The following is a 27,862-nucleotide window of genomic DNA, read 5'->3' on the forward strand; positions in this document are numbered from 1 at the left end:
GTAAAATATATGAAAACCCAACAGGAAAAATCATTAATCATTTAAAAGAAGAAAAATTTAAAACATTTTTTTAAAAGAATATATTGAAACAAAAAATGTAGATTTGAGATTAAACAACTTCAATATACTTACACCATTAAAACAGGAAATAAACAATAATCCCATTTGGTGGTCAATTACTATTATAGCGTTAATGTTATTATTTGTTTATTTTGTTTATAAATTTTTTATATACAATACTTCTCAAATTCAATTAAAAAATTCTAAAGAAAAAGAAGAAAATTTATTAAGGTTGTCAAATCAAATCAACCACTTAACAGCATTATATTCGAAGACTGTAAAGTAAACATAATAGTTTAATTGAAAAGTAACTCTAAGCAATAGCAAAATATCGCCAATCACTATTTGTAAACAGATTTCGGTATTAAATTCTCAATAATAACAAAATCGCCATCCAATAGACTCAAGGTTAAAGAATTTCATCAAATGATGAAATTCATATTAAATAAACAATAATGAATAGTATAAATAGGCTTAAGTGTAAAATAAGTAAGACTCTTTTCGGTAAGAAGGCGTTCTGGAAAGATGACAGAATAAAGTTGAAGCAACAGCTTAATTTGTTTTTTTAAAAACATTTCGCGGCTGGGCTAAAAAATAAGTTGCATTCATAAAAATTCGCAAAATGATATTCATATCAATAAATATGATTGCATATAAACGTATAAGAATATAAGCCAAAAGGCTAACATGCAGCTGTAATATCAAAGCAAGTCTCTGAGAATAATTTTTCATTGAATTCTCAGCTCTGTTCACTCTTCACTGTTAAAATTTCTCCTTCCGAGCCAGATTTGGTGAAATTCACTAATAAAATCTTGTTAGGTTTTGACAATTCACACGCTGGTCCGCAATTGAACCTTCTCTATGATATACGTTCTCTGATAAAAGCAGATAAAAGCAGAGAACGTATATCATAGAGAAGGTTCAATTGCGGACCAGCGTGTGAATTGTCAAAACCTAACAAGATTTTATTAGTGAATTTCACCAAATCTGGCTCGGAAGGAGAAATTTTAACAGTGAAGAGTGAACAGAGCTGAGAATTCAATGAAAAATTATTCTCAGAGACTTGCTTTGATATTACAGCTGCATGTTAGCCTTTTGGCTTATATTCTTATACGTTTATATGCAATCATATTTATTAATATGAATATCATTTTGCGAATTTTTATGAATGCATGCAAAACTGATAAGATCTATGAAATTATGGAATTTCGAAATAATATTTATAGTCAATTTGGGCATTTAATAATTTTATTTAGTTTTTACCTAATATACATTCATACTAAATAGTTTATATTATAATAATAGAGATTAAATTTATTACAATATATGTATGTATATACATCTTTTATCATATTAATCTTATATAGTCATATGTATGTACGTATGTATTTGAATGTACGCATTCAGAAATTCAAATCATGATTTTATCACTTATCAATACACTATATGTGCGCGCATTGATTTATATGTACACGCATATATGTATTTATACATAAAATTGCCGAACAAATAATGCATACATAAACCAACATACATACATATGTATATGCGTACACATGTTAATATGTCACCCGCAAAAACTACAAACATTGTTCTACAAAAACAACAATCGTCACAAGTTTATAGTAAAATATTCAACAACAACATTTTCATTCATGAACGCAGGCGTACTTTTAACAAGCAACCTCGCTTCATTCATAAAAACAGACACCCTCTCATCTCCCCGAGCATGCGTTTGCCAACAAGCTTCTTTTCGCGACGATGGCAAAAGCTAAAAATCATAAATTGAACAAATTTCTGATATTCCCTCTGGAAGGGAAAAGTTGCAACCACGCACGCCCACCAAACACAAAAAAAATTGACAAAACTGGCAACAAAGCTTTTGTCGATTTAAAATATTTTACAATTTTAAAATATTTTTCCGTGTCTCATAAAAATCTGCGTCAATATGTATGCATGCTCATATATAAACATACATATTTACGATGATTTGTGGGCAAAGCTGTTAGAGCGGCAAGGGAAGCGGTGACAATCGGCGGCCGTTCGTTAATATTTTTTCGGCACAGCTCGGATTTTCTACCAACAACACAATGTTGTGACGCTTTGTCGTCGCGTCAGTCCTTCGACACAGTGACTCTTTGACAAGAAAACAAAAAACGTGAGCTTCGGCCATTGGTTGTCCGTGGCAACGGAGATTTCCCATGAAACAATGAATGTACATATTTACACACATACGTTGCATATAGACAAATTAACAATTATAATGGGTACTTTCATATTTGTTTACATGCACACATAATTATACATATACTTACATATATATGTATAAGAATATTTGCGACCGCTTGGTCTTTTCTTATGGGGTTATGTCAAGCAAGAGGAGTACAAAATCAAACCCAGAAATCTGACTGAACTGAAGCAGTCCATTAAATAGATATTTGAGGCAATCCCGACTTGAACCCTCCAGCCCGCATTAATTTGCTAATTAGGTGTCGCATATGCGTGGCCAAGCATGGAGGAATAATTAATTGTATAAAATAAAATTAAAATTTTCTATACAATACAACAAAAATTGATAAAAAAAGAAACTTAATACGGTTAATTTTTGTAGCACGATTCGTGAGCCGCCCTGTATATGCAGAATATCTTAAAATTATATGCAAAGTCGTTTGCGCATTGTAAATATACGAATTTGTAAGCGTACATTTCTTAACATTGAATTTAGCATTATTTTTCTCATTTAACATTCAAAATGCTCAATTCTGCTATTTTGCGCTCCGCAGGGGTAAAATTCTGGTGAAATCCGCTTATAATTTGTTTGTGGTGAAATGCACTAATGTTGGCGAGTAACCCTCCGTCAAGAGGAACATTTTGACAATCGGCACACCATGAACCTTCTCTATGATATACGTTCTCTGATAAAAGTCCCAATTTAATGGCTACACACTTATCTTTATTTCTAATTTTAACAACTTAACACTTATTGCTCGTTATTCGAGCTTACCACTTCTTGCTTATGTCTCAATTGTTCTTATCACGACAACACTCTAACTAGAACTGTGTTTGCCGCACAATCCGGCAGCCCTTATATAGTAAATCTGTAACAAAACATTGCTTCTAGAACATTCTGGCAACTACGAATTCGCTAACTAGTTGCTTCTGGCAGTTTATCGTTGATTCGATTTTGTTCTATTATCCGTGTTCGTCACAGTTCTATCAGATATCTAACAGGCCTATACACATGCCCTCACAATCATGGATAAAATGATCCAACTCTTTGATTTGAGAGAGCGCTGTCAAAGTCCACATTTTTTTTAACATTTGACAGTGGTGCCATTAAGCAAAGAAATAAGTTTTGAGATTTTTTAATGTATTTCTTGGGTATTTTTCGGTTTCCATTTTACAGAAAAATATACATAATTAAAATTTGTTTAACAAGCTAGATATCCTATATGACTTCTAAATATAAGTACATGTATATTTTAATCACAAAAGATTTTCAAAATTAACGTTTAAAACTAAATTTAACAAAATATTTTAATATTTCAAAACACACAAGTTTCAAATAACCTAAACATGATCCTTATTTCTTTTTTATATACTCAATAAACAAATATCTTTTGATAATTTATTCGGAAGTCAAAGTTTACGTAACATATGCTGGGAATTCTAACCAAAATAAGTATATACGTTGGCAATTGGTACTGCTAAGCAAAACAATACTCTGCGACAAAATACCGCTCTTTCTTAAAAACAAAACTATATTAAATCTCTTTAAATATAGATTCCAAATATACGTAAAAGTCAACAAAAAATCTGATCTCACAAATTACCCACTGATTTCGCAATTTATTTCTGCGGGATTCTTAGTGGTAGTTCATAGTTTTGCTTGTCATCTGTTAGTAGCTCATGAACTCGTGGTTTTTCTTGGCAGCACTGAAAGTTCAGAGCTCTCTCAGAAGGCAAAGAGAGGAGTTTCGGATCATTTTATCTATGCTCACAGTGTAGTGGCTACTCTCACTATTGTGAGGATTTCGTAATTTGTGTGGTTTACCTAATACTGTCTGTAAACTCCTTCACCAATCCATAAACAGTTGTAAATGTATAGTTTAGGCATCGTAAAGGGGGAGTAGAGAAAGAATCAGCTGATGGATGTAAACAAAGCTACAGCTTAGAGGGGTCCATGGAGAAACGTCAAGTCCGCCTAGGGGTTGAGTTTCTATTGACAGTCAAGATGGCCGACTTTTAACCGGAAAACGGTTGCATCTTGCTATTTTCTTTTAATTTATGAAAAAGCTGTCCATAAAATGTTGATTATATGTAAAACTTTAATATGTTTTCAAAATAAAATAAGTTTATTTTAATATATGTTCTTAATGGAAGGGCTATTATTGGCAAATTTTAGAGTAATTACGATAGATATTTATGCCTTTTTTTAACTGTGGTAACTTAATAAATATTCACCACAGAAAAATGTAAGGTGCAATTAAGCAACCATGTCAAATAACGGGATGCAGAAAATGCTTATTCAACAAAACTGAGGGCAATGTTTATAAATTTGCAATACAATCTTCGTAAAATAATGAATATTTAATATTGCTCCTGATAAAACTGCTCACACAAGAAGTTTTATCAATAAGCAGGTGTATATTAGTGCGTTTGACTAAAAGTAGTTAATAAATTCAAATGCCAGTATTGCCATTGAGCATTGCGCAAGCTTATTTTAAATTACTTTTTAAAAAAGAAATATATCTACCGTATTTTATACCCTTATACCATGTTTTATACTATAAAGATATTGCAACTTCAACAAATAATTTATTTTAGGAGTCTATATATTTAAAAACTAAATTTAGAATTATATAACAATATGTAATAATCGCTACATGCTGAAATACAGAGACAGCTACCTGATATGCCTACAGTATTTTATACTATAAAGATATTGCAACTTGAAAAAATAATTTATTTTAGAAGTCTATATATTTAAAAACTAAACCAAGAACTATATAATAATATGGTGATTTTGTGTGTCAAAAGTTGTAATAAACTGTTGTACATTTATCCACCGTCAATTGCTGATAGATAAAACGTAAATAAAATTTGTAATTAAATAAATCTTAACTTAAATTAGAGAAAACATCGGCACAGGAACTATTTCTTAATATAAGTTCAATGATAAATTTAGCTTTATTGCTTAAATGAATTATTATCACTTGTATGACAATGATAAGTTTTGCTTTTTTGATTATATATATTATTATTACTTATAATTTTGTTACAATAGTTATTTCTTCCTAAAAACATGCCGCATATTTACCTATATCAACATGGTATAATATCATATATTGTTAGCATTAAACATCATGCTATAACCAAATTTTAAAATATTTATAAATAATTATTAAGGGGTTTTCTATTATGCGCAACCCGTTTTAACCCCTCGCCACCCTAACTCGCCATGGCCACCATGTTGGTTTTATTGTGAACGTACGCCTCAGAGGTGGCGAAACTATTGTGAATGGGACTTTCGCTACTCCCTTATACCATGGTTTAGGTCCCCAACTAAGTAGGCCTCGAAAATGATTTTTTGTTTTAAATCGTCTTATTTTTACGCGAAGATTACAAATCCGTGATCGGAAAGTTAATTTTTTCAAATATTCTATGTTTTTTTTTCAAAAAATAGTTTTTTAATTTTTATATTAAATATGCATTAAAAATAAAAAATTGTGATACATTTAAATTAATTCTTTTATTTTTTCGGCTGTTGAAAGGAGTTCGGTGCAAAAGACCTATGGACATCCCGGTGTTGGACCAACCAGGGTTTTTTTTTAAGCGCGGGCGAATGCCGCCAGTGCAGAAAGGAGTTTGACGCGATTGGATTATGAACACTCCGGTGTTGGACCGACTAGAGTTTCTATTTTGAAGCGCGGTCGAAGGCCGCCAGTGCGGAAAGGAGTTCGGCGACCTCCGATATTCGTTCATACCATCAGATCGCGGCGCAAAAGAAATTGAGACTGTTACATTTCTTCAGAATTTTTTTTTCACAAGAAAATGTTTATCTCGCTGAACTGATTACAGCCTAGTGATCTAAATTCTGAAAATATATTACCGTTACAACAACAACTAAGAGACTTGAAAAATATGTGCAAGTGCCTAAAATATATTTGTAAATATATACAAAAATTATTGAAAAAATTCACTTTTCGCTCACGGATAAGATTTTTACAAAAAAAAATTCAGGCCTCCTTAGTTGGGGGACCTAAACTATACATTTACCATACAGCTTTGAATGTTTTGTGTATTTAATAAATATTTTTAAACAAATTTGTAAATATTTTATTGAACTGGAATGCAGGACCTTTTTTATTTTTGTTTTACATATTACTTCTTTCTAAAATGAATAAAAAGGCATCTACGTTTAAAGAATTCGGTGAAGAATTTATTTGAAAATATGTATGAATGTGTGGGACGTCCACATTAATGCTCAATTTATTTACTTTTCAAAAAATGATATAATGTGATTACATACATAAATAGTGATGACGTGCTTACAGTTGGACGATGCGTGATGAAAAGGGAAGATGGAGGTACGTCAGCATGACAGATAGTCTAGGTTGAATGTTGCCATATCTGCTTTATAAATAACTCATGCAGAGCTGCATTTATGATTGCCACTATTGGACTATTGGAAATGCTCCTGATGGTGTTGTGTGCAGATTCTTTTCCACGAACGGATCTGAGTTATTTGTTGTTAGTGACGGTCTCAGTGCCTGCATGCGTATGCGTGAATGGTGGTACGTAAGTGTTTTATGCCTTAAATTATGGCAAGGTCTCGGAAGAGTGCAGATTCAAATTGTCTTTCCTGGTCCGTTGTTACTATTGTCGGTACTCCAATGGTTTCAGTCGTCCTATCTTCGAGCGGGTATGCCTCCAACCATCAGAAATAAATAAATTCAGATCGACTATTGTCAAGCAGTATCGATATCCCTTGCAAGGTGGTAATGGTCCGACGATATCCATGTTGATGTGGTCCAATCGTTGATCCGGTCAAATGAATGTTGATAGGGGTGCTCTGTTGTGGCGTTGTATTTTGGCTCTTTGACATGGAATGCACTGCCTGGACCATAAGCGGCAATCTTTTCGGAGACCAGGCCACACGAACTTCTCCGCGATCAATTTTGTGGTTTTGGAGGCACCGGTGTGTGCCATGTTGTGTATGGAGTCGAAAGTTGTTTTGCGAAATGAAGGAGTTAGGTATGGTCGGGCTTTGCTGGTGCTTACATTACGAAAGATTTCTATGTCTGTGCCTGGAACCGTGAAAGGCTTAATTTGTAAGCTGGAATTCGAATTAAGTAATTCTCTAAACTCTGAGTCAGATTTTTGAGTCTTTGCAAGTTTGATGAAGTCGATGGTTTCGAGTATGTATGGCGTCAATGCTTGACATTGTATCTGCTATTATGTTGTCTTTTCCGGGGATGTATCGAATGTCTGTTGTAAAGTGTGCGATAAATTCAGAATGGCGCATTTGACGCGGTGATTCTTTATCTAGCTTTTGCTGGAACACGTATTGCAATGGCATGTGGTCAGTGAGGATGATAAATTCTGTGCCTTCCAGCATATGTTGAAAATATTTGACTGCTAGATTAAGAAATTTACTTGCGGCTGGCCTAGTATACACTTCCAAAAGTTGATGACCAAACCATACTCGCGCAGTTTTTCGAACACTAATTGCATATGTTGACGATGTTGGTTCTTATCCTTTGACGATATCAAAATGTCATCAAGATATGGCCAGGCGAAATCGTATTCGCGGAAGACGTGATCCATGAATCTTTGGACGTTTGACTGGCATTTCTTAAACCAAAGCACATGAAAGGGCATTCAAACATGCCAAATAGTGTGGTGATTGATGTTTTTGGTATATCGGTGGGTTCGACAGGAATCTGGTGGTATGCCCGGCGCAGATCGAGTGTGGAGAAAATTCTGCAACCATGCCATGCATTGACCGATAAGTTAAAATACGATAAAAAATCCGCTCCGGTGATGGCTTTTAATATGTCGGCAACTATGAAATTCCAGGAAAATTGGCGGCGTAGACCCAATTTAACATGCATGACTGTTTCACCGTAAGTTTTTATGGTGGACCTGTTTGCTGCGTATAGGTAGTTACTTTTGTCAGGATGTCTACTGTTGTTGCGTTGATGGAATTACGTTGACTTCGGCTCCCGTGTCAATGAGAAATTTCATTGAAGATACCTTTTCTCGAACTATTAAGCGGCGGTTTGCGTTGGTGAGCCTGTCGTCTTCCGCCATTGACGACAGATTAATTAGTTTAACTTTCTTGTACAGGGGCTGCGACATTTTTTAGCTTCGTTACCAAACTTTAGATGGTACCAGCACAAATCGCTCAAGCTGTGGTTTTTCGTGCCAGATCACGGTTCCTGTTTCGACTTCTGGATCGACGATTTATGTTTGCTTTTATTGAGGCGATTTCTTTTGTGATCTCAGCCAGTTGTTGCTTGATACTGAATTGCGCGTGTGCGGCTGTGTGTTGGTGATGAGGGGATTGTTGCTGATGGAAATTATTAGTCGCATGTTGGATGGTAATCGACTCATCTAAATAGACTTGAGTATGTTGTCGTTTATTTCGCTGCCTCTTAAATTACGCATCTCGCGCAAGAGTTGTGATAGGCGCATGTCACCAAGCTCTTGTTCTTGTAGTAGCTTCTTTACACGTTTTTGCTCGGAGTCTGCGAATTGTGTCATTATGCGACTTTTTAGTGTTGGGCACATGTCGCTGTTCGGTGCATTGAGAATAATGTCACTTATTTGTGCTAGCACGTTGCTTTCTATTGCGGCCACGACAGTGTGGCCCTGCGGCATTAATTGTGACTCCACTTGTGCGATCCAAAGTTCTGGCTTTGCGTGCCAGAATGGTGGAATTTGGATGGACACTTTAGCAACTTCCACGCTGCGAGGCTGCAAATTTTCTGCCAACTGATTTAGCGCGTCCTCTTCGGTAATTTTTTCTTCCGTCGGGGTCACCAATATGTGGGATGTCCAAAATAATGTTCGATTTATTTACTTTCCAAAAAATTATATTATGTGATTACATACAAAAATAGTGATGACGTGCTTACAGCTGAACGATGCGTGATGAAAAGGGAAGATTGAGGTACGTCAGCATGACAGATAGTCTAGGTTAAATGTTGCCATATCTGCTTTATAAATAACTCTTGCAGAGTTGCATTTGTGATTGCCACATATGTGTTTAATACATGTACGAATAAAAAGATATTTATGCTTCAAGGACCATTAAAACGAATGGCCAGAAGTATACACAATTCCTAACCAAGAGGCTGAACCAGTGGCGGACGTTTTCATTAATAAGTGGGTAACGAGATTCGGTGTTCCAAGGGAGTTAAGTTCTGATCAAGAACCAAGTCTCGAGTCAGTTTTAAGTCAAGGGATGTACCAGAGACTGGGTATCCGAAAAACGGATGGAATTAACTCCCAAGAAGAGAAGGACGGCTAAGGAAGTTAGTACCAGCCTAGAAGACGAGACGACGGACATAAAAGCTTTGTGTCTGGTACCGCAAATATTTTTTATCAGGACGTTGAGAGTTAGGTGGAGGCAGTGTGACGAACGCGGATAATAGAACAAAATCGCATAGACGATAAATTGTCAGAAGCAACTAGTTAGCGAATTCGTAGTTGCCAGAATGTTCTAGAAACAATGTTTTGTTAAATATTTACTATATATGGGTTGCCGGATTGTGCAGAAAAGACAGTTCTAGTTAGAGTATTGTCGTGTTACCAGCAATTGAGACAAGCAAAAAGTGGTAAGCGAATAATAAGTGTTAACTTTTATTTAACAATCCAGTGGTCGAACTCAAGAGTGAGTTGCAAAGTAGACGATTTATTAAGAAATCTGTTACAATATTGTGGCGAACACGAGTACCAGAAGGAATCAGAATTGACGATAAACTGCCAGAAGCAACTAGACAGCGAATTCGTAGTTGCCAGAATGTTCTAGTAGCGAACTTTTGTTAAAAATTTACTATATAAGGGCTGCCGGATTGTGCAGCAGAGACAGTTCTAATTAGAGTGTTGGCGTGTTAAGAGCAATTAAGCTATAAGCAATAAGTTGTAAGTTCGAATAGCGAACAATAAGTGTTAAGTTGTTGGAATTGGAAATAAAGATAAGTGTATAGCATTAAATTGGGACTTTAATTTAACAATCCAGTGATCGAGCTCAAGAGTGAGTTAGAAATCCGTTACAATTGGTGTCAGAAGTGGGATTGTCAAATAAATTCCCAAGGAGATAATTATTTGAAAATGGCCAAGTTTAACGATATGAAGATTCCACAACTGAAAAAGGAGCTGGAGCAACGTGGTTTGCCGACAAATGGATTAAAAACTGAATTACAATCACGGTTGAGAGAGGTCATGGAGGCGGAAAACATTAATGTTGAGAAATATGTCTTTCACATGGAATTAGAGGAAGAGACAACAAAGATAGAAGAAAAGGAAGAGGTTCAATGCTCGTCTAAGATTGTGGACATAAACATGATTTTTGCTGCAATATCGTAGATGGGGAAAGAGATGTCAACACAAATTTCAACGCAAATGTCGACACAATTTAAAGAGCAGGATACACGTATGTCTCAAATGGAAACGCGATTGTCAACGCATTTGGAAGAGCAGTTCGCAGCGCAAGATGCACGAATATCAGCACCGGTGTCCTCACAGTTGAAAGAGCAGGATGCACGGATATCGCAGGTGACCTCCCAAATAGCAGAAGTATCCTCACAGATTTCGGAAGAGCGGGATAAAATTAAAACTGAAATAGAATAGATATTAAAACTGAATTGTGTCAACAGCATCTGCCAAGGTAAAACCTCCATCCTTTGATGGCACTGTTCCGTTCCACGTTTTTAAGTTTCAATTCGAAAAGGTGGCATCTTCAAATAATTGGAACGCTGGAGATAAAGTAGCTGCATTGTTCGTTGCATTAAAAGGATCTGCAGCGGAGATATTACAGAACATTCCAAACTGTGAGCCGAGTAGAGAACATAAAGGACACGAAAACTCAGACTTTCGTCAATGGAATACGAGATAAAACTACACGCTTCGCTGCATTAGCATGTCCAAAATTGACGTTTACAGAAACCGTTTTGTATGCTCTGACACAGGAAACTGCATCTCTGCTTTGCAATCAAACATTTAAAGCTCACAAAGTAGAAATAGAGGAACACACTTGGGTGAACCAATTACTTGAAAAAATTGACAACATGCAAATGTCAAATCAAACCAATCGTTAAACTAAAGCGAGCCAGCCGAAAAGGGTATGAGCTGGCTCCCGCAAGCAAATGCCCTGTAATCTCCATTTACCTACCATTTACCCTAGTTCTCAAAAAGGTAACGTGCGAGATCGTAATTGGAAAGGCAGCCGTGTTACACAATTTTATAGTGACAGATATCGTTGACGAAGTCATAATTGGAGTAGACATTCTAGCGAATCAAGGGATCAAAATCGACATAAAAAACAGGATTATGTCCTATAGAATTATAGAAGTGCCACTTATGTTCGGTTATGATAATAAGTACAACATTAGACGAGTGATAACAACAGAGAGCCAGCAGATTCCACCAACATCAGAAGCATATTATAAGTTATTTGGGCAGAAATAGATGGAGACTATGGGTCAAACAAGTGTTGGATTGTTGAGGCCACAAAAGAATCTACACCAAACTTACTTATAGGCAAAACCCTGACTATGACAAGACAAGATAAACGTGTTTCAGTAAGAGTACTTAATGAGTGCAAGTTACCAATCAAAGTCTCCAAAGGAGCTGTATTAGGGCAGTGTCAAGAGATTTAGGCCGTGATAAATTGCGGAACATTGCTTTAGCAAAACGTGAAGTTGTAAGCCAGACCATACGTGAAATGAGCGAAAGCGGCGCAATCGAACCATCAGAGAGTCCGTGGAGCTCACCTGTATTACTTGTGAAGAAGAAAGATGGCAACATGAGATTTTGTGTGGACTATTGAAGGTTGAATGACGTAACGAAGAAAGACAGTTATCCACTAGCAGGAATCGATGACACACTTGACTCGTTATCAGGCACAAAATGGTTCACAACACTTGATTTAAAAAGTGTGCCAATAACCACCAGTGGAGGTAAACGAAGAAGACAAAGAAAAGGCGGCTTTCAGCGTTGGGGATGGTCTATGGCAATTTACCGTAATGCCCTTTGGATTATGTAACGCTCCTGCCACTTTTGAGAGACTTATGGACCAGGTACTAAAAGGATTACACTGGAAGACCTGTTTTATATACCTCGACGATATCATCGTGCTGGGTAAAAGCTTCGATGAACACCTTAAGAACTTGGAAGAGGTTTTCCAACCGATAGCTAGCGCTGGTCTGAAGCTGAGTCCAAAGAAGTGTTCCCTTTTCAAAAAGGAAGTAAGCTACTAGGACACAAAGTGACAACGGAGGGCATTGGCACAGCGAATGAAAAGATCGAGGCAGTAAGAGATTGGCCCGCTCCTTAAAATTTATGACTGTGTACTTATTACAGACGATTCGTTCCAAATTTTGCCAGCGTAGCTAGTAGCCTCCATGAACTCACGAAAAAGAACAGATCATGCAGCATTAAAATGGCTTCTACAATTCAGGAACCCTGAAGGACAGTTGGCACGGTGGATTGAGAGACTCCAAACTTACGATTTCTCTATAGAACATCACAAAGGTAGTAGTCATGGCAATGCTGATGCCATGTCCCGCCGTCCCTGTAATCTGGAATGCAGACATTGCTCAAAAGCTGAGGCCAAAAAAGGCATTATAGATGTCCGATTAATGACTATAACATCAGACTGGAATCCGGAGGAGCTACGGAAATGTCAGCAAGAGGATCCAGATTTGAAAAGTGTAATACACGGATTGGAGATGAATAAACGTCCAACGAGAGAAGAAATAGCTGCAGAAAGCCCAGTCGCAAAGGCTTGTTGGGCACAATGAAATAGTTTGAAGTTAGTGTCTGGCTGCTTGTATCGCGTATGGGAAAGCGAAGATGGGCAAAGTTCACGAGCTCTGATGATTGTTCCAAAAGTAAGAATTCCAGAAGTTCTCAACGAGCTGCATAACGGTCCAAGTGGAGGACACATGGGTATCACTAAAACCTTGGAGACACTAAAACAAAGATTTTATTGGGTTGGTTGTCGTCAATCAGTTACGGAGTGGATCGCCAATTGTGTCGAGTGCATTGCTGCTAAAGGGCCGCGGTCCAGGAGTCATGGTCAGATGCAGCAGTACAATTCAGGTGCGCCGTTTGAGCGAGTAGCCATGGATGTAAGGGAGAAATTTTGAATCAGCTCTAATACAGGAGATATGCCAGAAGCTGGGTATCCGGAACGATTCAATCGAACTTTGGAAGCACATTTGAGGAAAGTTGTGGACAAGTATCAAAAAGATTGGGATACTCATATATCCTTGTTCCTGATGGCTTTTCGGCCTGCTGTACATGAAACAACGAAGCAAGGGTAATTTTTGGTAATGATCTTCGACTACCGATTGATTTAAAATTTGGAATTAACGCCAACAGAGGAAGGAATACTAAGGAATTCAATAGCATCCTAGAAGACGAGATGAGGGATATACATGCTATGGTGAGACAGCGCACCAAAATTATGAGCGATAAGATGAAAGCAAAATACGACAAGGCAATAAGCTCTGAGGGTTTTATTGAAGGCGATTGGGTGTTGTTATATAACCCACAACGAAAGAAAGGGCTGTCTCCCAAATTACAGTGTAATTGGGCAGGACCATACCATGTTATTAAACGACTCAATGATGTAGAGTATCGCATACAGACCATTGGAAGACCAAGGAATAAAATGAAGGTGGTTCATCTGGAACGGCTTGCAGCGTTTGGTACCGCAAATATGTCTAATCGGGACGATCAGACTTAGGTAGAGGGCAGTGTGGCGAACACAAGTACCAGAACAAATCAGAATTGACGATAAGCTGCCAGAAACAACTAGTTAGCGAATTCGTAGTTGCCAGAATGTTCTAGAAGCAATGTTTTGTTACAGATTTACTATATAAAGGCTGCCGGATTGTGCAGCAAGTACAGTTCTAGTTAGAGTGTTGTCGTGATAAGAACAATTGAGACATAAGCAAGAAGTTGTAAGCTTGAATAATGAGCAATAAGTGTTAAGTTGTTGGAATTAGAAATAAAGATAAGTGTGTAGCCATTAAATTGGGACTTTTATTTAACAATCCAGTGATCGAACTCAAGAGTGAGTTACAGGTAGACGATTTATCGAGAAATCCGTTACATTGGTGTCAGAAGTGGGATTATCAAATAAATTCCTAAAGAGAGAATTGTTTGAAAATGGCCAAGTTTAACGATCTGAAGATTCCACAACTGAAAAAGATGCTGCAAAAACGTGGCTTGACAACAAAGGGAGTAAAGTCCAAATTACAGTCGCGGTTAAGAAGAGCCATGGAAGCAAAGAACATTAATGCTGAGGAATATGTCTTTGAATCGGAATTAGAGGAAGAGACAACAAAGAAACAAGAGAAGGAAGTGATTCAATATTCAGTAGAGGTTATTTGTGCTGCGTTGGAATCGTTCTTTAAGGATTTTTCAGCACAGTTGTCAACATCGAAAGAGCTGGACGTGCATATGTCAGCGTAGGTATCCTCACAGTTGGAAGTGGAGGAAGCGTGTGAACCAGGGTCTTCACAGTATGAAGAGCAAGAAGCTTGTATACCAGCACAAGTGTCCTCGCAGTCGGGAGAGAAGGAAGCGTGTGTACCAGTACAAGGGTCCTCACAGTCGAAGGATGTGCGTATGTCAGCGCAGGTGTCCTCGCAGTTGGAAGACTAGGAACTGCGTATGTCAAGGCAGGTGTTCTCACAGTTGGAAGAGGAGGAAGCGTGTGAACCAGTAAAAGGTTTCTCACAGTTAGAAGAGCAAGAAGCTTGGATACCAGCACAATGTCCAAGAGAGGGCACTTGAGAAACATGAAATCCTTGAAGAATTTGAAGCAAAGGCTATAGAAAGGATTGCGAAATATGCTGAGAACAAAATGTAGCTAAAGGATCAAGGTCCAGGAGTCATGGGCAGATGAAACAGCACAATCCGCGTGCGCCAGTTGAGAAAATAGGCGTGTATGAAGATGGTCCATTCCCCACCAATAAATTAGGAAATAGTCATGTTTTGGTAGTCAAGGACCATTTCAACGAATGGCCACCAGTATACACAATTCCTAACCAAGAGACTGAACCAGTGGCGGAGGCATTCATCAACAAGTGGGTAACGAGATTCGGTGTTCCAATGGAGTTACGTTATGATCAAGAATGGAATCTCGAGTCAGCTTTAAATCAAGGGATGTACCAGAAACTGAGTATCCGGAAAACGGATGAAATTAACTCCAAGAATAGAAGGACGGCTAACGATGTCAGCACCAGCCTAGAAGACGAGATGGGGGACATAAAAGCTTTGTGTTTGGTACCGCAAATATGTCTAATCGGGACGATCAGACTTAGGTAGAGGGCAGTGTGGCGAACACAAGTACCAGAACAAATCAGAATTGACGATAAACTGCCAGAAGCAACTAGACAGCGAATTCGTAGTTGCCAGAATGTTCTAGTAGCAAACTTTTGTTAGAAATTTACTATGTAAGGGCTGCCGGATTGTGCAGCAGAGACAGTTCTAATTAGAGTGTTGGCGTGTTAAGAGCAATTAAGCTATAAGCAATAAGTTGTAAGTTCGAATAGCGAGCAATAAGTGTTAAGTTGTTGGAATTGGAAATAAAGATAAGTGTATAGCATTTAATTGGGACTTTAATTTGACAATCCAGTGATCGAGCTCAAGAGTGAGTTATAGTTAGACGATTTATCGAGAAATCCGTTACAATATAATGCAAGCCGTTCCAGATGAACCACCTTCATTTTATTCCTTGGTCTTCCAATGGTCTGTATGCGATACACTACATCATTGAGTCGTTTAATAACCTGGTATGGTCCTTCCCAATTACACTGTAATTTGGGAGACGGCCCTTTCTTTCGTTGTGGGTTATATAACAGCACCCAATCGCCTTCAATAAAACCCTCAGAGCTTATTGCCTTGTCGTATTTTGCTTTCATCTTATCGCTCATATTTTTGGTGCGCTGTCTCACCATAGCATGTATAATATATCCCTTATCTCGTCTTCTAGGATGCTATTGAATTCCTTAGTATTCCTTCCTCCGTTGGCGTTAGTTCCAAATTTTAAATCAATCGGTAGTCGAAGATCATTACCAAAAATTACCCTTGCTTCGTTGTTTCATGTACAGCAGACCGATAAGCCATCAGGAACAAAGATATATGGGTATCCCAATCTTTTTGATACTTGTCCACAACTTTCCTCAAATGTTCGTCCAAAGTTCGATTGAATCGTTCTTCCATGCCACCGGACTGCGGATGTAGTGCAGTATACGGGTTTTCCGGGATACCCAGCTTCTGGCGTATCTCCTGTATTAGAGCTGATTCAAAATTTCTCCCTTGGTCAGAATGTAATTCTATTGGAACACCATATCTCGATACCCAATTGTTGATGAATACATCCGCTACTGTTCCTGCCTCTTGGTTAGGAATTGCGTATACCTCTGGCCATTTGCTGAAATAGTCCATGACTACCAAAACATATCTGTTTCCTAATTTACTGAGGGGAGTTGTACTGCTTCATCTGACCATGACTCCTGGACCGCGGCCCTTTAGCAGCAATGCACTCGACACAATTGGCGATCCACTCCGTAACTGATTGACGACAACCAACCCAATAAAATCTTTGTTTTAATGTCTCCAAGGTTTAAGTGATACCCATGTGTCCTCCACTTGGACCGTTGTGCAGCTCGTTGAGAACTTCAGGAATTCTTACTTTTGGAACAATCATCAGAGCTCGTGAACTTTGCCCATCTTCGCTTTCCCATACGCGATGCAAGCAGCCAGACACTAACTTCAAACTATTCCATTGTGCCCAATAAGCCTTTGTGACTGGGCTTTCTGCAGCTATTTCTTCTCTCGTTGGCCGTTTATTCATCTCCAATCCGTGTATTACACTTTCAAATCTGGATCCTCTTGCTGACAAGACTGGATAATTGGGCTTGTTACAGTTGCGTGCAATATGTCCACTTCTTTAGCAGTTAAAGCATTGAAGCACACAATCATTTTTCTTATGCGCTTCCATAGATTTTTCCAGTGCTTTCTGCATGTTGTCACTTTTTTCAAGTAATTGGTTGACCCAAGTGTGTTCCTCTATTTCTACTTTAAGAGCTTTAAATATTTGATTGCAAAGCAGAGATGCAGTTTCCTGTGTCAGAGCATAAGAAACTGTTTCTGCAAACGTTAATTTTGGACATGCTAACACAGCGAAGCGTGTAGTGTTATCTCGTATTCCATTGACGAGAGTCTTAATTTTCGTATCCTCGATGTATTCTATGGATTTATGTGCATAAGCTAAGTGAGCTAACCTCTCAATCTCTATAGAAAACTCCTGCAGAGACTCATTGGCTTTCTGGCGGCGATTTCGCAACTCGATTTGAAAGATCTGCTTACTGTGCTCACTACCATACCGTCTTTCTAATGCACCCATCAACATTTCATAACTACTCGTCTCGCAGTTTGGAATGGTCTGTAATATCTCCGCTGCAGATCCTTTTAATGCAACGAACAATGCAGCTACTTTATCTTCAACCTTCCAATTATTTGAATTTGCCGTCTTTTCGAATTGAAACTTAAAAACGTGGAACGGAACAGTGCCATCAAAGGATGGAGGTTTTACCTTGGCTGTAGCTGTTGACACTATTGGTCGATTTAATTAAAGCTCGCGGAGATGATCTATTAATTCATCAATTTCAGTTTTAATTTTATCCCGCTCTTCCGAAGTCTGTGAGAACACTTCTGCTATATGTGAGGTCACCTGCGATATCCGTGCTTCCTGCTCTTTCAACTTATCTTTATTTCCAATTCCAACAACTTAACTCTTATTGCTCGCTATTCGAACTTACAACTTCTTGCTTATGTCTTAATTGTTCTTATCACGACAACACTTTAACTAGAACTGTGTTTGCTGCACAATCCGGGAGCCCTTATATAGTAAATCTGTAACAAAACATTCTGGCAACTACGAATTCGCTAACTAGTTGCTTCTGGCAGTTTATCGTTGATTCGATTTTGTTCTATCATCCGTGTTCGTCACAATAGTTTAAAAAATACTATCGATATTTTCTTCCGTTGTGATCTTCTTCGTTTTTGAAGGTTTAGCTGTGTGCCAATCGGTAGAAAAATTAAATCTCTGGCAGATAAAAGTGAAATTTTGATGATTTTCGTGAACTTGAATGCCAAAGTTCCCACAGCTTCCGAGCTGCATAAAATTTTGGCAACCTATAAATATAAATACAGACAAGCATTCAGGAATTAATCAATTTAAAAAAAAACGCTGTATAAATAACACTATGTTATTAATTTTTAATTATTAATTTTCTTATGTTTTTATTTATTCCATTCAATACAGAAATCATACTCTAAATAAGGATAGTTCTTGACTCTTTTTCAATTTTTATTTTTAACCGAAATATTGCAAACTAAAATTAAGATCAATTAGTTAAGTAAATATAATATTGTGGCGAACACGAGTACCAGAACAAATCAGAATTGACGATAAACTGCCAGAAGCAACTAGACAGCGAATTCGTAGTTGCCAGAATGTTCTAGTAGCGAACTTTTGTTAAAAATTTACTATATGAGGGCTGCCGGATTGTGTAACAGACACAGTTCTAATTAAAGAGCAATTAAGCTATAAGCATTAAGTTGTAAGATCGAATAGCGAGCAATAAGTATTAAGTTGTTGGAATTGGAAATAAAGATAAGTGTATTTTAAATTAACAACCCAGTGATCGAGCTCAAGAGTGAGTTATAGTTAGACGATTTATCGAGAAATCCGTTACAATTGCTGTCTGAAGTGGCATTGTCAAATAAATTCCCAACGAGATAATTATTTGAAAATGGCCAAGTTTAACGATCTGAAGATTCCAGAACTGAAAAGGAGCTGGAGCAACGGGGTTTGGCGACAAATGGATTAAAAACTGAATTACAATCAAGATTGAGAGAGGCCATGGAGGCGGAAAACATTAATGTTGAGGAATATGTCTTTCACATGGAGTTAGAAGAAGAGACAACAAAGATAGAAGAAAAGAAAGAGGCTCAATGCTCGTCAAACATTGTGGACATTAACATGGTTTTTGCTGCAATATCGCAAATGTCAACGCAAATATCGAAACAAATTAAAGAGCAGGATACACGTATAACCCAACAAATAGCAGAGGTGTCATCACAAATGTTGACACAACAATCCCAATTGTCCTCGTTAGAAACGCGGTTGGAAGAGCAGTTCGCAGCGTAAGATGCACGTATATCAGCATAGGTGACCTCACAAATAGCAGAAGTGTTCTCACAGATTACAGAAGAGCGGGATAAAATTAAAACTGAAATTGATGAATTAAAAGATCGTCTCCGCGAGCTACAATTAAATCAACAGCCAATTGTGTCAACAGCTACAGCCAAGGTTAAACCTCCATCCTTTGATGGCACTGTTCCGTTCCACGTTTTTAAGTTTCAATTCGAAAAGACGGCAAATTCAAATAATTGGAAGGTTGAAGATAAAGTAGCTGCATTGTTCGTTGCATTAAAAGGATCTGCAGCGGAGATATTACAGACCATTCCAAACTGCGAGACGAGTAGTTATGAAATGTTGATGGGTGCATTAGAGAGACGGTATGGTAGTGAGCACAGTAAGCAGATCTTTCAAATCGAGTTGCGAAATTGCCGCCAGAAAGCCAATGAGTCTCTGCAGGAGTTTTCTATAGAGATTGAGAGGTTAACTAACTTAGCTTATGCACATAAATCCATAGAATACATCGATGACACGAAAATTCAGACTTTCGTCAATGAAATACGAGATAACACTACACGCTTCGCTGTATTAGCATGTCCAAAATTAACGTTTGCAGAAACAGTTTCGTATTCTCTGACACAGGAAACTGCATCTCTGCTTTGCAATCAAACATTTAAAGCTCACAAAGTAGAAATAGGGGGGAGCGAAGATGGGCACAGTTCACGAGCTCTGATGATTGTTCCAAAAGTAAGTATTCCGGAAATTCTCAACGAGCTGCACAACGGTCCAAGTGGAGGACACATGGGTTACACTAAAACCATGGAGAAATTAAAACAAAGATTTTATTGGGTTGGTTGTCGTAAATCAGTTAAGGAGTGGATCGCCAATTGTGTCGAGTGCATTGCTCATGGTCAGATGAAGCAGTACAATTCAGGTGCGGCGTTTAACGAGTAGCCATGGATGTAGCTGGTCCATTTCCTATCAGTAAATTAGGAAACAGATATGTTTTGGTAGTCATAGACTATTTCAGCAAATGGCCAGAGGTATACGCAATTCCTAACCAAGAGGCAGGAACAGTAGCGGATATATTCATCAACAATTGGGTATCGAGATATGGTGTTCCAATAGAATTACATTCTAACCAAGGGAGAAATTTTGAATCAGCTCTAATACAGGAGATATGCCAGAAGCTGGGTATCCGGAAAACCCGTACAACTGCACTACATCCGCAGTCCGATGGCATGGTAGAACGATTCAATCGAACTTTGGAAGAACATTTGAGGAAAGTTGTGGACAAGTATCAAAAAGATTGGGATACTCATATATCCTTGTTCCTGATGGCTTATCGGCCTGCTGTACATGAAACAACGAAGCAAGGGTAATTTTTGGTAATGATCTTCGACTACCGATTGATTTAAAATTTGGAATTAACGCCAACGGAGGAAGGAATACTGAGGAATTCAATAGCATCCTAGAAGACGAGATGAGGGATATACATTCTATGGTGAGACAGCGCACTAAAATTATGAGCGATAAGATGAAAGCGAAATACGACAAGGCAATAAGCTCTGAGGGTTTTATTGAAGGCGATTGGGTATTGTTATATAACCCACAACAAAAGAAAGGGCTGTCTCCCAAATTACAGTGTAATTGGGAAGGACCATACCAGGTTTTTACACGACTCAATGATGTAGTGTATCGTATACAGACCATTGGAAGACCAAGGAATAAAATGAAGGTGGTTCATCTGGAACGGCTTGCAGCGTTTGGTACCGCAAATTTGGCTAATCGGGACGATCAGACTTAGGTAGAGGGCAGTCTGGCGAACACAAATACGTAGTTATTCTAGTAGCAAACTTTTGTTAAAAATTTACTATATAAGAGCTGCCGGATTGTGCAGCAGAGACAGTTCTAATTAGAGTGCTGGCGTGTTAAGAGCAATTATGCTATAAGCAATAAGTTGTAAGTTCGAATAGGGAGCAATAAGAGTTAAGTTGTTGGAATTGGAAACAAAGATAAGTGTGTAGCCATTAAATTGGGACTTTTATTTAACAATCCAGTGATCGAACTCAAGAGTGAGTTACAGGTAGACGATTTTTCGAGAAATCCGTTACATTGGTGTCAGAGGTGGGATTATCAAATAACTTCCCAAAGAGAGAATTGTTTGAAAATGGGCAAGTTTAACGATCTGAAGATTCCACAACTGAAAAAGGTGCTGCAAGAACGTGGCTTGGTAACAAAGGGAGTAAAGTCTAAATTGCAGTCGCGGTTAAGAAGAGCCTTGGAAGCAAAGAACATTACACAAGTGGAGGAAGCGTGTAAACCAGGGTCTTCACAGTTTGAAGAGCAAGAAGCTTGTATACCAGCACAAGTGTCCTCGCAGTCGGAAGAGAAGGAAGCGTGGTGTCCTCGCAATTGGAAGACGAGGAACTGCGTATGTCAGGGCAGGTGTTCTCACAGTTGAAAGAGGAGGAAGCGTGTGAACCAGTAAAAGGTTCCTCACAGTTAGAAGAGCAAGAAGTTTGGATACCAGCACAAGTGTTAGTCGGACTCAAGAGTGAGTTACAGGTAGACGATTAATCGAGAAATCCGTTACACTATCAAGTGGTTTAACCATCGATAGTTTTGCAGCTCTAGTACAAAGCATTATATTGTAACGGATTTCTCGATAAATCGTCTAACTATAACTCACTCTTGAGCTCGATCACTGGATTGTTAAATTAAAGTCCTAATTTAATGCTATACACTTATCTTTATTTCCAATTCCAACAACTTAACACTTATTGCTCGCTATTCGAACTTACAACTTATTTTTTATAGCTTAATTGCTCTTAACACGCCAACACTCTAATTAGAACTGTCTCTGCTGCACAATTCGGCAGCCCTTATATAGTAAATTTTTAACAAAAGTTTGCTACTAGAACATTCTGGCAACTACGAACTCGCTGTCTAGTTGCTTCTGGCAGTTTATCGTCAATTCTGATTTGTTCTGGTACTTGTGTTCGCCACACTGCCCTCTACCTAAGTCTGATCGTCCCGATTAGACATATTTGCGGTACCAAACGCTGCAAGCCGTTCCAGATGAACCACCTTCCTTTTATTCCTAGGTCTTCCTCGTGGTCTGTATGCGATACACTACATCATTGAGTCGTTTAATAACCTGGTATGGTCCTTCCCAATTACACTGTAATTTGGGAGACAGCCCTTTTTTTCGTTGTGGGGTATATAACAGCACCCAATCGCCTTCAATAAAACCCTCAGAGCTTATTGCCTTGTCGTATTTTGCTTTCATCTTATCGCTCATACTTTTGGTGCGCTGTCTCACTATAGAATGTATATCCCTCATCTCGTCTTCTAGGATGCTATTGAATTCCTCAGTATTCCTTCCTCCGTTGGCGTTAATTCCAAATTTTAAATCAATCGGTAGTCGAAGATCATTACCGAAAATTACCCTTGCTTCGTTGTTTCATGTACAGCAGACCGATAAGCCATCAGGAACAAGGATACATGGGTATCCCAATCTTTTTGATACTTGTCCACAACTTTCCTCAAATGTTCTTCCAAAGTTCGATTGAATCGTTCTACCATGCCATCGGACTGCGGATGTAGTGCAGTATACGGGTTTTCCGGGATACCCAGCTTCTGGCGTATCTCCTGTATTAGAGCTGATTCAAAATTTCTCCCTTGGTCAGAATGTAATTCTATTGGAACACCATATCTCGATACCCAATTGTTGATGAATACATCCGCTACTGTTCCTGCCTCTTGGTTAGGAATTGCGTATACCTCTGGCCATTTGCTGAAATAGTCCATGACTACCAAAACATATCTGTTTCCTAATTTACTGAGGGGAGTTGTACTGCTTCATCTGACCATGACTCCTGGACCGCGGCCCTTTAGCAGCAATGCACTCGACACAATTGGCGATCCACTCCGTAACTGATTGACGACAACCAACCCAATAAAATCTTTGTTTTAATGTCTCCAAGGTTTAAGTGATACCCATGTGTCCTCCACTTGGACCGTTGTGCAGCTCGTTGAGAACTTCAGGAATTCTTACTTTTGGAACAATCATCAGAGCTCGTGAACTTTGCCCATCTTCGCTTTCCCATACGCGATGCAAGCAGCCAGACACTAACTTCAAACTATTCCATTGTGCCCAATAAGCCTTTGTGACTGGGCTTTCTGCAGCTATTTCTTCTCTCGTTGGCCGTTTATTCATCTCCAATCCGTGTATTACACTTTCAAAGCTGGATCCTCTTGCTGACAAGACTGGATAATTGGGCACACTGCCCTCTACCTAAGTCTGATCGTCCCGATTAGCCAAATTTGCGGTACCAAACGCTGCAAGCCGTTCCAGATGAACCACCTTCATTTTATTCCTTGGTCTTCCAATGGTCTGTATACGATACACTACATCATTGAGTCGTGTAAAAACCTGGTATGGTCCTTCCCAATTACACTGTAATTTGGGAGACAGCCCTTTTTTTCGTTGTGGGGTATATAACAGCACCCAATCGCCTTCAATAAAACCCTCAGAGCTTATTGCCTTGTCGTATTTTGCTTTCATCTTATCGCTCATACTTTTGGTGCGCTGTCTCACTATAGAATGTATATCCCTCATCTCGTCTTCTAGGATGCTATTGAATTCCTCAGTATTCCTTCCTCCGTTGGCGTTAATTCCAAATTTTAAATCAATCGGTAGTCGAAGATCATTACCGAAAATTACCCTTGCTTCGTTGTTTCATGTACAGCAGACCGATAAGCCATCAGGAACAAGGATACATGGGTATCCCAATCTTTTTGATACTTGTCCACAACTTTCCTCAAATGTTCTTCCAAAGTTCGATTGAATCGTTCTACCATGCCATCGGACTGCGGATGTAGTGCAGTATACGGGTTTTCCGGGATACCCAGCTTCTGGCGTATCTCCTGTATTAGAGCTGATTCAAAATTTCTCCCTTGGTCAGAATGTAATTCTATTGGAACACCATATCTCGATACCCAATTGTTGATGAATACATCCGCTACTGTTCCTGCCTCTTGGTTAGGAATTGCGTATACCTCTGGCCATTTGCTGAAATAGTCCATGACTACCAAAACATATCTGTTTCCTAATTTACTGAGGGGAGTTGTACTGCTTCATCTGACCATGACTCCTGGACCGCGGCCCTTTAGCAGCAATGCACTCGACACAATTGGCGATCCACTCCGTAACTGATTGACGACAACCAACCCAATAAAATCTTTGTTTTAATGTCTCCAAGGTTTAAGTGATACCCATGTGTCCTCCACTTGGACCGTTGTGCAGCTCGTTGAGAACTTCAGGAATTCTTACTTTTGGAACAATCATCAGAGCTCGTGAACTTTGCCCATCTTCGCTTTCCCATACGCGATGCAAGCAGCCAGACACTAACTTCAAACTATTCCATTGTGCCCAATAAGCCTTTGTGACTGGGCTTTCTGCAGCTATTTCTTCTCTCGTTGGCCGTTTATTCATCTCCAATCCGTGTATTACACTTTCAAATCTGGATCCTCTTGCTGACAAGACTGGATAATTGGGCTTGTTACAGTTGCGTGCAATATGTCCACTTCTTTAGCAGTTAAAGCATTGAAGCACACAATCATTTTTCTTATGCGCTTCCATAGATTTTTCCAGTGCTTTCTGCATGTTGTCACTTTTTTCAAGTAATTGGTTGACCCAAGTGTGTTCCTCTATTTCTACTTTAAGAGCTTTAAATATTTGATTGCAAAGCAGAGATGCAGTTTCCTGTGTCAGAGCATAAGAAACTGTTTCTGCAAACGTTAATTTTGGACATGCTAACACAGCGAAGCGTGTAGTGTTATCTCGTATTCCATTGACGAGAGTCTTAATTTTCGTATTCTCGATGTATTCTATGGATTTATGTGCATAAGCTAAGTGAGCTAACCTCTCAATCTCTATAGAAAACTCCTGCAGAGACTCACTGGCTTTCTGGCGGCGATTTCGCAATTCCATTTCAAGATCTGTTTCCTGTGCTCACTACCATACCGTCTTTCTAATGCACTCATCAAAGTTTCATAACTACTCGCCTCGCAGTTTGGAATGTTCTGTAATATCTCCGCTGCAGATCCGTTTATTGCAACGAACAATGCAGCTACTTTATCTTCAGCGTTCCAATTATTTGAAGATGCCGCTTTTCGAATTGAAACTTAAAAACGTGGAACGGAACAGTGCCATCAAAGGATGGAGGTTTTACCTTGGCTGTAGCTGTTGACACTATTGGTCGATTTAATTAAAGCTCGCGGAGATGATCTATTAATTCATCAATTTCAGTTTTAATTTTATCCCGCTCTTCCGAAGTCTGTGAGAACACTTCTGCTATATGTGAGGTCACCTATGCTGATATACGTGCATCTTACGCTGCGAACTGCTCTTCCAACCGCGTTTCTAACGAGGACAATTGGGATTGTTGTGTCAACATTTGTGATGACACCTCTGCTATTTGTTGGGTTATACGTGTATCCTGCTCTTTAATTTGTTTCGATATTAGCTATAAGCAATAAGTTGTAAGTTCGAATAGCAAGCAATAAGTGTTAAGTTGTTGGAATTGGAAATAAAGATAAGTGTATTTTTATTTAACAATCCAGTGATCGAACTCAAGAGTGAGTTACAGGTAGACGATTTGTCGAGAAATCCGTTACAATTGGAAGTGGGATTATCAAGTAAATTCCCAAAGAAAGAATTGTTTGAAAATGGCCATGTTTAACGATCTGAAGATTCCACAACTGATAAAGGAGCTGCAAAAACGTGGCTTGGCAACAAAGGGAGTAAAGTCCAAATTACAGTCGCGGTTAAGAAGAGCCATGAAAGCAAAGAAAATTAATGCTGAGGAATATGTCTTTGAATCGGAATTAGAGGAAGAGACAACAAAGATATAAAAAAAGGAAGAGGTTCAATGCTCGTCAAAGATTGTGGACATCAACATGATTTTTGCTGCAATATCGCAGATGGGGAAAGAGATTTCAACGCAAATGTCGACATAATTTAAAGAGCAGGATACACGTATGTCTCAAATGGAAACGCGATTGTCAACGCATTTGGAAGAGCAGTTCGCAGCGCAAGATTCACGAATATCAGTACAGGTGTCCTCACAGTTGAAAGAGCAGGATGCACGGATATCGCAGGTGACCTCCCAAATAGCAGAAGTATCCTCACAGATTTCGGAAGAGCGGGATAAGATTAAAACTGAAATGGATGAATTAAAAGATCGTCTCCGCGAGCTACAATTAAATCGGCCAATTGTGTCAACAGCTTCTGCCAAGGTAAAACCTCCATCCTTTGATGGTACTGTTCCGTTCCACGTTTTTAAGTTTCAATTCGAAAAGACGGCATCTTCAAATAATTGGAACGTTAAAGATAAAGTAGCTGCATTGTTCGTTGCATTAAAAGGATCGGCAGCGGAGATATTACAGACCATTCCAAACTGCGAGGCGAGTAGTTATGAAACTTTGATGGGTGCATTAGAAAGACGGTATGGTAGTGAGCACAGTAAGCAGATCTTTCAAATCGAGTTGCGAAATCGCCGCCAGAAAGCCAATGAGTCTCTGCAGGAGTTTTGTATAGAGATTGAGAGGTTAGCTCACTTAGCTTACGCACATAAATCCATAGATTACATCGAGGACACGAAAATTCAGACTGGGATCCGAAGAAGCTACGGAAATGTCAGCAAGAGGATACAGATTTGAAAAGTGTAATACACGGATTGGAGATGAATAAGCGTTCAACGAAAGAAGAAATAGCTGCAGAAAGCCCAATCGCAAAGGCTTATTGGTCACAATGGAATAGTTTGAAGTTAGTGTCTGGCTGCTTGCATCGCGTATGGGAAAGCGAAGATGGGCAAAGTTCACGAGCTCTGATGATTGTTCCAAAAGTAAGAACGTTTGAACGAGTAGCCATGGATGTAGCTGGTCCATTTCCTATCAGTAAATTAGGAAACAGATATGTTTTGGTAGTCATAGACTATTTCATCAAATGGCCAGAGGTATACGCAATTCCTAACCAAGAGGCAGGAACAGTAGCAGATGTATTCATCAACAATTGGGTATCGAGATATGGTGTTCCAATAGAATTACATTCTGACCAAGGAAAAAATTTTGAATCAGCTCTAATACAGGAGATATCCTAGAAGCTGGGTATCCGGAAAACCCGTACAACTGCACTACATTCGCAGTCCGATGGCATGGTAGAACGATTCAATCGAACTTTGTAAGAACATTTGAGGAAAGTTGTGGACAAATATCAAAAAGATTGGGATACCCATATATCCTTGTTCCTGATGGCTTATCGGTCTGCTGTACATGAAACAA

At 38.7% G+C, this 27,862-nt stretch overlaps 2 pseudogenes; one reads left to right on the forward strand and one right to left on the reverse strand.

Moving 5' to 3' along the window:
• Window positions 1–15,796: 15,796 nt before the first annotated feature.
• Window positions 15,797–27,469, reverse strand: LOC138855742 (uncharacterized; annotated as a pseudogene).
• LOC138855814 (uncharacterized) lies at window positions 19,125–20,467 on the forward strand (annotated as a pseudogene).
• Window positions 27,470–27,862: the final 393 nt, after the last annotated feature.

The sequence above is a fragment of the Bactrocera oleae genome, chromosome 2, assembly GCF_042242935.1.
Source record: "Bactrocera oleae isolate idBacOlea1 chromosome 2, idBacOlea1, whole genome shotgun sequence".
In the NCBI taxonomy this organism is placed as follows: Eukaryota; Metazoa; Arthropoda; class Insecta; order Diptera; family Tephritidae; genus Bactrocera; species Bactrocera oleae.